A 12,061-nucleotide genomic window follows, 5' to 3' on the forward strand; every position below is an offset into this window, starting at 1 on the left:
TAGGTGTTCGGGTATTCTGATGTCAGAATGTTTAGAACAAACATTTTTTTTTAATTTTTTTTTATTTTGATGGATGTCATAATACATAAGAAAAAAGATACTTCTGTTTATGATACATAAAAAAAAAATACTATTTCCATTTAATTGCAAGTTTAAATTTGACGAAAGTGAAATCATTTCAAAGGTATTGTTGTCAAGGGACATACGTTTTTATCAAAAGTTTTTAATCCAAAGTACAGCAAAAACAGTAAATTTTACTATTTAAAATAACTGCTTTATATTTGAATATATTTTAAAAAGTAATTTATTCCTGTGTTTAAAGCTAAATTTTCAGCATCGTTACTACAGTCTTCAGTGTCACATGGTCCTTCAGAAATCACTCTAATATGCTGATTTGCTGTTCAAGAATTTTTTTTAAATTATTTTATTATTATCATCAATATTTAAAACAGTTGAGTACATTTTTTCAGATTTCTTTGATGAATAGAAAGATCCAAAGATCAGCATTTATCTGAAATAAAAAGATTTTGTAACATTATACAATATACTATTCAAAAGCTTGGAGTCAGTATAATATAGTTTTTGGGAAAGAAATTATAGAAATTAATACTTTTATTTAGCATGGATGCTTTAAACTGACCAAACAAGATGATATAGACTTATATAAAGATTATAAAGAAATTAATACTTTTATTTAGCATGGATGCTTTAAACTGACCAAACAAGATGATAAAGACTTATATAAAGATTATAAAGAAATTAATACTTTTATTTAGCATGGATGCTTTAGTTTAAACTGACCAAACAAGATGATAAAGACTTATATAAAGATTACAAAGAAATGAATACTTTTATTTAGCATGGATGCTTTAAACTGACCAAACAAGATGATAAAGACTTATATAAAGATTATAAAGATTTATAATGTTACAAAAGGATTTCTGTTTCGGAAAAATGCTGTCTTTCTGAACTTTCTATTAATCGGTATAAGAAGCCTGAAAACATAATAATATTAATAATAATAATAATAATAAATGGTTTTGAGCAGCAAATCAGAATATTAAAAAGATTTCTAAAGGATCATGTGACTGGAGTAATGACACTAAAAATTCAGCTTTGAAATTACAGAAATAAATTATATAAAAAAAAAGTCAAATAGAAGACAGTTATTTTAAATAGTAAACATATTTCAAAATTGTACTGTTTTTGCTGGACTTTGGATCAAATAAATGCAGGCTTCGTGAGCAGAAGAGACTTATTTAAAAAACATTACTAATCCTATTGTTCAAATACTTTTGACTGGAAGTGTATAATGTAGTCTACAAGATGTCTTATCTACAGGCAGTTTTACAATAGCAAGTTTGTCTTTTGTGGTATGACATCTTGAATACAGCCTGACTGCAAAATAAACATCGCCCTTTCTGATCTTTCAGTTTACGCTAATCTAACATTTTGTTCAATCTAATATTTAATGCAAACTCATCAGCGTCACTTTGTTCATACTTACTTTAGTACGATCAGATTTACTGTTTAGAATGACACCTAATGGGTACCAAGTAATATTACATTTTTGAGGTGCCTGTTCTTTATCCTTCCTGTTACGCTATGCTATTTATTTTCAGAAATGATCTTTTCATACTGTGAAATAGTTTTAAATTAGAAAAATTACAGGATCCTCAGGATACCTGTGTAATGCCATGAAGTAAAATTGAGGCTACACTGAGTAACACTGAGAATCAGGAAGAGTGAAATGAGAAAATTTTGTACTGTTCATGCAAATTTGTAGCTACACAAAAACGTACAAAAGTAACTAGACAGCTGTTTTTAAAATGTGGTGATTTGCGGATTTAGTAGTCTTAGTGTCTGTTCTCAGGTTCCACGCATTACATTTGTCTCCTCAGACTTTAACAGGCGGCAGATAACGTGAAGCTGAATAAATAAAGAAATTAAAGAAATAAACAAATGCAATTATGCTCATAGCCACAACTGTCCAGTGTACCAACAGCACTGTGAAAAATGTGTGAAGAAATGCGTAAAAGTATGAAATGGAGAAAATTGCATCTCCATAAATATGCAATAACCTGCACAGCCAAAACATCAAGCATGCTGAAATCAATGGAGGATACGTAATTTTGAGAAAATGAGAAAGGGAGTGGACACAACAAAATATAAACAGCCTAAAAATATCACAGGCACAATGCCCAGGTACAGCTTCCTAAAAAATGCATAAAAGAGCGTGTATATGGTGCACAAAATGTATTTTATAAATACACAACAAACACATGGGCTTTGTTCTCTGTTATGAAACGAGCTGGAGAAGTTTTGTTGGATTGGATGTGAGCCTGCCAACCTGTAATGCACAAAGCGTAAGATGCAGATTGATCTACAACTGGCTAACATGTACATTTATTGCTTGGCTGCAGGCTACTCAAAGGTCATTGTTAAGACAAAATTGAATCAAAGCACAATTTAAATGATTTTCTGCTTAAGCCCAAGCAGGATAATATTCATGTTGCCTGGGTGCATTGGTCTCTGCTGATTTTGGGGTTGCATTTGTGTTTTTCTCACTGTCTCTTACTGAAGGTGTGCCAAGTAGTAGAGGACTGTAGATATATACAGTTTTATTGTTTTACTTGAATTTGAGATTAAATCAATTTAGCCTTGGTGAGCGTAAGAGACTTTGAAAACAGTGAAAAAAAATCGCATTGGACATGGTACCATGGACTTTTGAATGGTAGTGTTATTTACTTTCAGTAAATGTTGTAAATACAGCACAGAAAAATATTAGACCCTTTCACACATAGTCTTTACTGGTAAATATCCATTAAGAGATCATGTGGAAAAAGTTTTCAAACCTTTTCAAAAAATACCAGTAAATCAGTTTTGGAGTTTTGAACATTACCAGTAATATACCAGTGTCATGCTTCATGCTGTGTGTGAACAAGATTTAATGGTATGAGCTTGTACGAGGATAGACCGTGAGTCTGCTTTGGACCAATCATAAAGCTCTGTTGGAGCTGTTCGCAGTAATCTCCACTGCTTTTAATTGTTTTTCTATGTAAGCGTGATAGACGGGCCATTGCGCCACGTCTTCTTTTCCATTTATCAGCCCTGTGGCTCTGCAGTTACTATTGCAGACTATATTAAAGGGGACATCGAATGTAAAATCCATTTTTCTATGGTGTTTGCATATACAGTCAAAGTTAAAAGTTTACATACACCTTACAGAATCTGCAAAATGTTAATTATTTTACCAAAATAAGAAAGATCATACAAAATGCATGTTATTTTTTATTTAGTACTGACCTGAATAAGATATTTCAAGTAAAAGACGTTTACATATAGTCCACAAGAGAAAATAATAGTTACATTTATAAACATGACCCGGTTCAAAAGTTTACATCCCCTTGATTCTTAATACTGTGTTCTTACCTGAATGATGCACAGCTGTGTGTGTGTTTTTTTTTTTCTCATATGCAACTATTACAGAAGGTTCAAACGCTCACAGATGCTTCAGAAGGAAACATGATGCATTAAGAGATACATTGAATTTGAAGATCAGGGTAAATTTAACTTATTTTGTCTTCTGGGAAACATGTAAGTATCTTAGGTAGCTTCGGAAGGGCAGTACTGAATGAAAAAAATAAGAAAAATGTACACATCTTCATTCTGTTCAAAAGTTTACACCCCTGGCTCTTAATGCATTGTTTTCTTTTGAAGCATCAGTGAGCATTTAAGATATCAAGCAGCAAACCAAGCTGTTTTGTACAGCTAAAAACAGCTGGAAGTGGATGAGACAAAAAATATGGTAAGACACACCAGTTTGCAATATCAAGCAGCGAAACAAGCTGTTTTGAACAGCTAAAAACAGCTGGAAGCGGATGAGACCGGAAGCCAGGAACATTAAATTTACAAATGGCCGCAGTCGCTATTACAGGAAAAATAAGGTAGGATAGGAGAACAGTATTTTAGCATGAGAGTTAGAATTCGCATCACACTCAGTTTATACCAACACTTCTGTAAAATGCACAGTAATTACATTTGATTATCGCTTAACACAAAGCAGTAACATTTAAAGTAAACCACTGCATCATCTGGACATCTTGGAGCTTTAATTTGAACGATCACACCAGCTTCACAATCACATTCAAACACAGTGAACGTGTCTATCTGAGTCAACCGATCGATGAGGTAATAGATGACTGTGACCTAAGACGGGGCTCTGCATCGCTTAAAGAGTTCAGCCGAGGCTTTTGTTTATCTTTGTAAATGATTTGGACACATGCAGAATATCAATTCATAATGCTTAAGTGTTTGAGGAAACTAGGTCTTATCTAAAGCCTTATAAATGCTATCAGAACGGCTCGTGGGGTGGTCGTTTTCTCCCATTGATCCCTGCAAATAGTGGCTGTCATGTTGAGAACTCTTCCAATTGCCCATGTAATCAAATGCTCAGAATTGGTCTCGTTCTGTGAGTGTCACGTGTTTGGGTGACTCATCCGTGTGTGTGGAAAGAGAACTTGCTGGCTGCTTAGTTATGCATGGCATTTTGCATGACAAAATATGCTGGCCTTGGTCCGTATGTCTGCTGAAAAAACGTGGAGTTAAACTAATTTGCCATGTTGGTGATATAAATTAATGGCTCTCAACGGGTGGGTGGTGTACCGAAGATGCTCTGATAGGGTCATAAACAGGGAGCAAAATGCAACCAATAAAATGCAAATAACCATTTCACAAGGTCACACTTACATATAATCGGATTTAGCAAATAGTAAGCATATTTAGCATGCTGTTTTGAAGGAGGGCTCCAATCTCGGAATATAGCCCGAACCCAGAGAACTCCCCCATTCCTAATCTGGGATGAGATTTGTTAAGAGTGAGGAGTTGGGGTGGAGGAGGGATGCTGGAAAACATATTTACATACAGTAAAGTTGATCAACTAGACAAGCTCCACCTGTCCTGAATTGGTTGATTATCTGATTGTGCTCCTCCTGTACCTTGTTAATAAAGCATCATATAAACAATGACGGTTACAATAGCATAATAAAATTGACTTACCTTTCATCTTATCTTTCAGAAATGAGGTAAAATGCTTTCTATTTAAGTTATTTTTGATGTCAGAGGCTATCCAATCAGACTCTATGTTTGTTACAAATTCATCTGTCACTTGGTAAACACATGCAGATGCCAATATGGACAGTTGCGTTATACTCCATTAACAAATTGTGAACAAAATGTATGAAAGGTACAAAAATATAACTTAGATTATGTTAAATACAATGAAGACTATGCAATGATAACTCTTTACTCAAAAGTGTGTTTTGTGCTGTGAATCTTTGGCTGCCAACAGCATGAAACCATTAAAATTCAAGAAACGTTTGGAAACTGAAATTGTCAGCTGTCATGTTAATAATTTAACATGTTGTAGGACCTCTGCAGTACATGATGATTATTTGATTTTGACATTTTTGTTTACTTTGTATGATTAAAGGGATAGTTCACCCAAAAATGAAAATGCTGTCATTATTACTCACTATCATGTCGTTCCAAACACATAAGACATTCGTTCATCTTTAGAAAACAAAAATTAAGATATTCTTGAGATAAATCTGAGAGCTTTCTGACCCTGCATAGACAGCAATGCAAGTGACATTTTCAAGGCCCAGAAAGACAGGACATTGTTAAAATAGTCTATGAGACATCAGTGGTTTTATGAAGCTTTTGTGCACAAAGAAAGCAAAAATAACAACTTCATTCGACAGTTTCTTTGTTTTTGTGTTAGTCTCAGCCGTAGTGTTCTCGAGAGTACCACGACACATGCGTGTGGTGCTGATGACACAGGAGCTGGCATTCTGATGTAAAAAATAAATGAAATTGTTGAATTTTTAAACCACTGATGTCACATGGACTATTTAACCATGTCCTTTCTAATTTCTCTGGGCCTGGAATGTGGTAGTTGTGTTGTTGCCTACCAGTGATGGGGACTCGAGTTTGAGACTCGGACTCAAGTGCGACTTAAGTCGCACACACAGTGACTTCAGACTCGACTTGAGACTCGTACTCGAAAGACTTCAGACTCAACTCGGACTCGAGCTGCGGGACTCGTGAACAATGTTTGTTTTTAGGAAACAACTGATGAGCTTGCTGTTATTCCCCTCCCTCCGTTACCTATAACCTGCCCATGTAACACGTGACGTACTACGTATCTGCTGCGTGCGGGCGCTACAGCACATTTTTTTATTTTAGGGCGGACGCCACACATGAGAGGACAACGAACAAACATGTCGACTGCCAGGGATGTACTGGCCATCAGGCGCTATTTTAAATTACAGGCATTCGAAACTGCAAAAAGCAAACGACCTAAAAGTGTATTTTTTTATAAAGTGCCATTTTGCGCGCTCGTGAATCATCTCATAAGTGTAGACGCCATACAAATACAAGATTCATTGTGTAGTTTAGAGAGATTTATTAATTATAATGGAATTTTGTGAGATCTCTATGAACTAAGATTAGTGACGCTTTAATGACAATAAAGGGAGCGAGCTTTGGATCTTTCAGGCTATAATCCATTCAGAATTCGTATTAAACTTTCGTTTTTCGGACACATACAAGCTGCCATGTTTTGAGAATGACATCTGCATATTTATGCTGAGTTCATTCTCGAAATAGAGGTGAAGCAATGGACGGGACAAAAATATTTTCCCCCTTCTTCCAAAACAATTCGTGTTTCAGCTATTAAAATAGTTAAGTTTTGTATGTAATGGCAAAGTGATTATATTTAGTTAATTTTTTTATTTAGTAATTTAGAAAAACGTTTGGAGCTTATTTTGTTCGTTGAATATAAGTTTTTTTTTTTTTTAAGGAACAGTGCAAAGCGGAAGACTGGTCATAGTCTGTTTGATCAGTTTGCCTTCTCAAATCATCACGACTTGCCTAAAATAAAATCTATATAAAACATTTCAAGTATAAAACAATGTTAGTTTGTGTTAAATGTTAAATGTGCGCTATTAGGCGCATATGTTTGTGCGGAGAGTGGAAGCTACAGTAAAACCGCTTTGCAGGACATCAGGCGCCAGTGCAATCACTGGCATTTTTTTTCAGTGGAAGCAATTTAAGGTTATCCTTAATTTTTGCTCACAAAGAGAAGAGTAATACATCAAAAAAAGCGTTACAGGGTTTTTATAAAATAAAGAAAACAAAAATGATGCGCTTGCTTCCGTCTCGTTCTTGAACAGGAGTGCTTAAAAGAAAATAAAGGGAAATGCATGCCTCACAGACATGATAATCATATCTATGGGACGCTTTAAATTATTACTTAACGAAATAAAACAAATCGAAAACAAAAACTATTTCATGTAATCCGTAAAGATTAATTTCTCTTTAAAGGCGCGTCCAAAAAGAGATCTTGCGACACTGACTCAGAATACACTAGTTTATTAATAAATAATTCAGATTTGTCCTTCCCTGACACATTCATTGTTATTTATATTTTCTGGTGCTTTGTGGCAAGTTTCAGCCTATTGTGTGCGCTTGAACGCGGATCTCTTCCAGCTGCGCTTAAAGACACTAAATGCCATCCGAGCCAGTCTTGAATGTGAAAGCTAAAGTAAAGCTTTGTGTTGTTTCCACCAGCGCAGCATTTCTTTTTTTCTTCACCATAATTGATGAATGTCTAAAATATAAAAATAAGGAGAAGCCTGAAACAGGCCCGATGCCGGCCCGGTTTGAACTATGACGTGAAAATTATATATAGCTATGCAGTGTTGGATGGGTCGCTGTACATGATGCAACACCAGAGACTTAATATAATAAAGAGACTTGAGACTTGACTTGGACTCTAGCTCAGAGACTTGAGACTTGACTTGGACTCTAGCTCAAAGACTTGAGACTTGACTTGGACTCTAGCTCAGAGACTTGAGACTTGACTTGGACTCTAGCTCAAAGACTTGAGACTTGACTTGGACTCTAGCTCAAAGACTTGAGACTTGACTTGGACTCTAGCTCAGAGACTTGAGACTTGACTTGGACTCTAGCTCAAAGACTTGAGACTTGACTTGGACTCTAGCTCAAAGACTTGAGACTTGACTTGGTCTCTAGCTCAGAGACTTGAGACTTGACTTGGACTCTAGCTCAGAGACTTGAGACTTGACTTGGACTCTAGCTCAGAGACTTGAGACTTGACTTGGACTCTAGCTCAGAGACTTGAGACTTGACTTGGACTCTAGCTCAGAGACTTGAGACTTGACTTGGACTCTAGCTCAGAGACTTGTGAGCATCTCTGTTGCCTACATAGGGTCAGAAAGCTCTCGGATTTCTTAAAAAAATATCTTAATTTCTGTTCAGAAGATGAATGAAGGTTTTACCAGTTTAGAACGACATGAGGTGAGTAGTAGATGACAGAGTTTTCGTTTTTGGGTGAACTAACCCTTATTTGTTGAGTATGATGTCTGATAGCATCCTAAAGCAAAATATTTCATATTCACTATAAGAATTCACAGGTACAGGTTAAATTTAACAGCATGCTTCCATTTAAATGTCATGCGTGAACAATAGGGCCCATTGTTGAGATGCCACTACAAAGTGCTTATTGCACACAAAACCAGCAACACTTGTAGAATCGAGAAATCAAAGAATCAAAAGATTGGACTTGGGGCTGTCTTTTATTTGCTAATGCGTTTCGGCACACAGGCAGGGTTATCAGGGTTAAAAGGGTACAAAGAAAAATAAAAGGCTCATTTAAATAGAGTGCTGCATGAATGAGCCCAAAAACCTGGAACTGTGTTAGCATTGTTCAACTTGTGGTGCCTTGAGTGTCTTTTAATGGTTTTGGTTAAATGCTTGAAATAAGGTCTGTGTTAACACAAGTGTTACTTCACTCCAGATTAAAAAAAAAAAAACCTTTTACATCTCTTAAAAAATGCAGCTAACAAGTGGCTAATTGAGAACTACACATGTTGTCGCCATCATGCCAAAAAGGTAAACTCATCTACTCACTAGTTTGTTTTATAGACTTCTCCTTATTGCCATGTGGGTGGTAGATACTATACCATCTGATTTATTCCACATTTCTTATTTAATGGGAGATAAAAGAAACACATTTCCTATAGACCATTTTTTTTTTCATTTAAGTGTTTTAAGTGCTTGCTTTTTTTTTTTTGTTCAATAAGTACTTTGTTTCCAATTGTTCATTTTTTTCCAATCACTTTGTCGGTTTTGTGAAGTTGCCTCAGAATAACTCTACAGTAGCAGATGCCGCTGCAACTATTTGCCAGTTTAAGAAGTTGCCAGAAAAAGTTTCATATAAATGATAAGAGTGAATAAAGCTCTAAGATTAGTCGTTGGAGCATATATAAGGATAGTACGCTCTGACGTCGGCTGTCAAAGAGTTCTAGTCAATCACTCCACAAGTTGTGAAGGAGCCGACGTGATTACTCACAGGCTTATGCGGCGTTTAATAGTAAGTCTGTGAAGTTGAAATCATTATGTACAGTATGTTGCAGAGAGAAATGTCACCAATTTGGACAGATGCTACAACGAAAGAGCTTCTCTCTCCAATCCTAAGACATTAGTCGTCAGATTACTGGAACAGTTATTAAATTTCCAGCACAGTTGTACAAAGATCAGTGTCATAACAGGGTGCTGATGTTTGACTGATAGCAACAGAAAAAAGTCTGAAATTCATTGCTTGTGTGATAGTGAGTTTACAATTGTAGGGTTTCATATGAGAAAAAACAGGCTGCTGGTTCATACATGATGCATGAAGATGGTTCTGTTGCCACCACTGTCTTGGTTTTGATTGGATGGACTTTGTGATCAGCTGCATGTTAACCAAGAGGGTTACAGTGTGACAAGGAGGCCTGATGGGGGGGAAATGGTCCAGACCCCCCTAACGGTTCATTTCCATGAAGATTCATAAAAGCGTTTCTCCTCTCCTCGTCTTTCCTTTCCTCATGTTGTTCAGCCAGCCCTGGCCTTGTCACCGGGCTCTGACAGGCAGGCAAACTGATGGACGCCCACGCGCTCTCTGCAATCTAACTTAGCCCGTAGAACGAATCAGCCACATTGAAGTCACAGTACAAGGGTCTCTCCTTCTCACTCTTGATTGCCTCACTCGCTCCTTCTCATTATTTTTTTCTATTTATCTCTTTCCCTTAAAGGAATAGTTCACCAAATAATTTAATGACTCTTTTTTTTCCCTCTTATTTTGGAGCTTGACAGCCTCAGTGCTTATTTAAAAACATTGCAACCAATATATTATCTCAAATTTATTTTGCTTTCAAGTAAAAAAGAATCTAATTTGAATTTGAAATGACAACAAGGTGAGTAAATGATGACAGAGTCTTCATTTTTAGGTGAATTATTTCTTTAAAATGCAGATTCTTCCATTCCGCTCTCGTCTCTCTCTCTTACCCTTTCAGTGGCACAGATGACAGGGTAGAGGCTGGGTGTCACGCCATCCATCAGGCACTGACAGGCGTGTGGCCAAGCCTCTGGTGAGGAACGCCAGTGATCTGTAAACCCCGAATGAGAGACGCACGTGGGCCCCAAGGGTGAGGAGGGGCCTCCCCGCATGACTCATTCTTATGCAGACAGGGAGAAGCGTATCATTACATTCTCGGTGGCGATTGACTGATTTGACACATTACGAAGGTGTTAGCTTGGTTATATGAATAAACCTAAAGTCTAGCTTGTGGAATTACTTGCGTGAAACTTCCTAGAATCCTGGAGGTTAGTTTGACAGTTTGTCTGTGTTGGAGTAGTGTGCTCCTCTCTTTATTAGATCCTGTTTCCTCCCACGCTGGTTCTCATTCACTAACTGAGAGTGCAGTTATTTGTGCACAAATGTTTCTCAAGCCATGTCATATGTAGGGGTTGGATATAATAATGTGAACACTCATTATTATAGGGGTTAATATAAATGATGTAGAACAAATCAGGGAAGCCTGTTTAGCAGGAGCATTTGTAATTATAACAGCCCAATTGTTTGGTATTTTAAGAACAATAGTCTTCTCCATTATGAATGCGTACACAAAGCATGGCGAGACTTTAGTGAAGAACGATAGTGGGTGGAAACTGAAAGCTGATGATGGGGACTGTCAAGCACTAAAAAGAATTGAGCTACAGCAGCAAGGTGACAGCAAACCTCAATATTCACCTTAAAGACCCTGTTTACACAAAAAACTGACCACAGAGAGCCTCTCAAAGCCAACATCCATGAAGTTTTAATTAGAGATTTCAAGATGAACTTCAACCTTTACCCTGGCCAGATAAATCTCCTGAAATGAGTATTATCAAATCGCTATAGGCAGATTTGGAAAGGTACGTGAGAAGCATATTCCCTTCTTTAAGGTTCCTAAAGCAACTGCCTAGCATTTAACTGGAGACTATTCAAAAGTTGTACTTGGCTATTCTAAGAAGGTAGGAGGGTGCATTAAAGGCTAATGGTGGTAAAACACCTTAATAATAAAATATTGCCTATTTTGAAGGTGTTCACATTATTTTGTCTGACCTCTTTAAGGCCCTTTAAAATCTGTTTTTAACCCCAAACCCCCCTTTTTACTGTTTTTTTTTTGTTCTGTATTCTTCAAATTGAAGTATTAACACTTTATACATTTTATTAACAGAATTTATTATCATTTTAACATTAATAGTGCCCTATGGAATTGTTTATTTTTTTTAATTCTGTGTTACAGATTTTTCATATATATTAGGATTGGCAATTAACTAGTTGAAATTTGTCAACCAGTAGAAATTTCGTCTTTCGTCTGTCGTCTCTTTTGCGGTTACAGGCTCCTGGACGTTGCTATGCTATGTGGTCATAAAAACGTATTGTTTGCATGAATTTTTAAGTATTTCGGTTTAAAAAAAAGTAATTTTAAGCTGTTAAAACGCAATCATCAGTAAAAGACAAGAGGCGTGAGCATGTGAAGACAGTGTTCATAGAGTGAGGGAGTATTTTTGCCACTTTATAGGCATTGAATGGTTAAATACGCATACTTGTATGTGTCAAAATGCTGGTCTTTGCAAGTATCCTTGTAAACACAGTAATTTAGGTCTTGAG

This window comes from Garra rufa, chromosome 4 (assembly GCF_049309525.1).
Source record: "Garra rufa chromosome 4, GarRuf1.0, whole genome shotgun sequence".
Classification (NCBI taxonomy): Eukaryota; Metazoa; Chordata; class Actinopteri; order Cypriniformes; family Cyprinidae; genus Garra; species Garra rufa.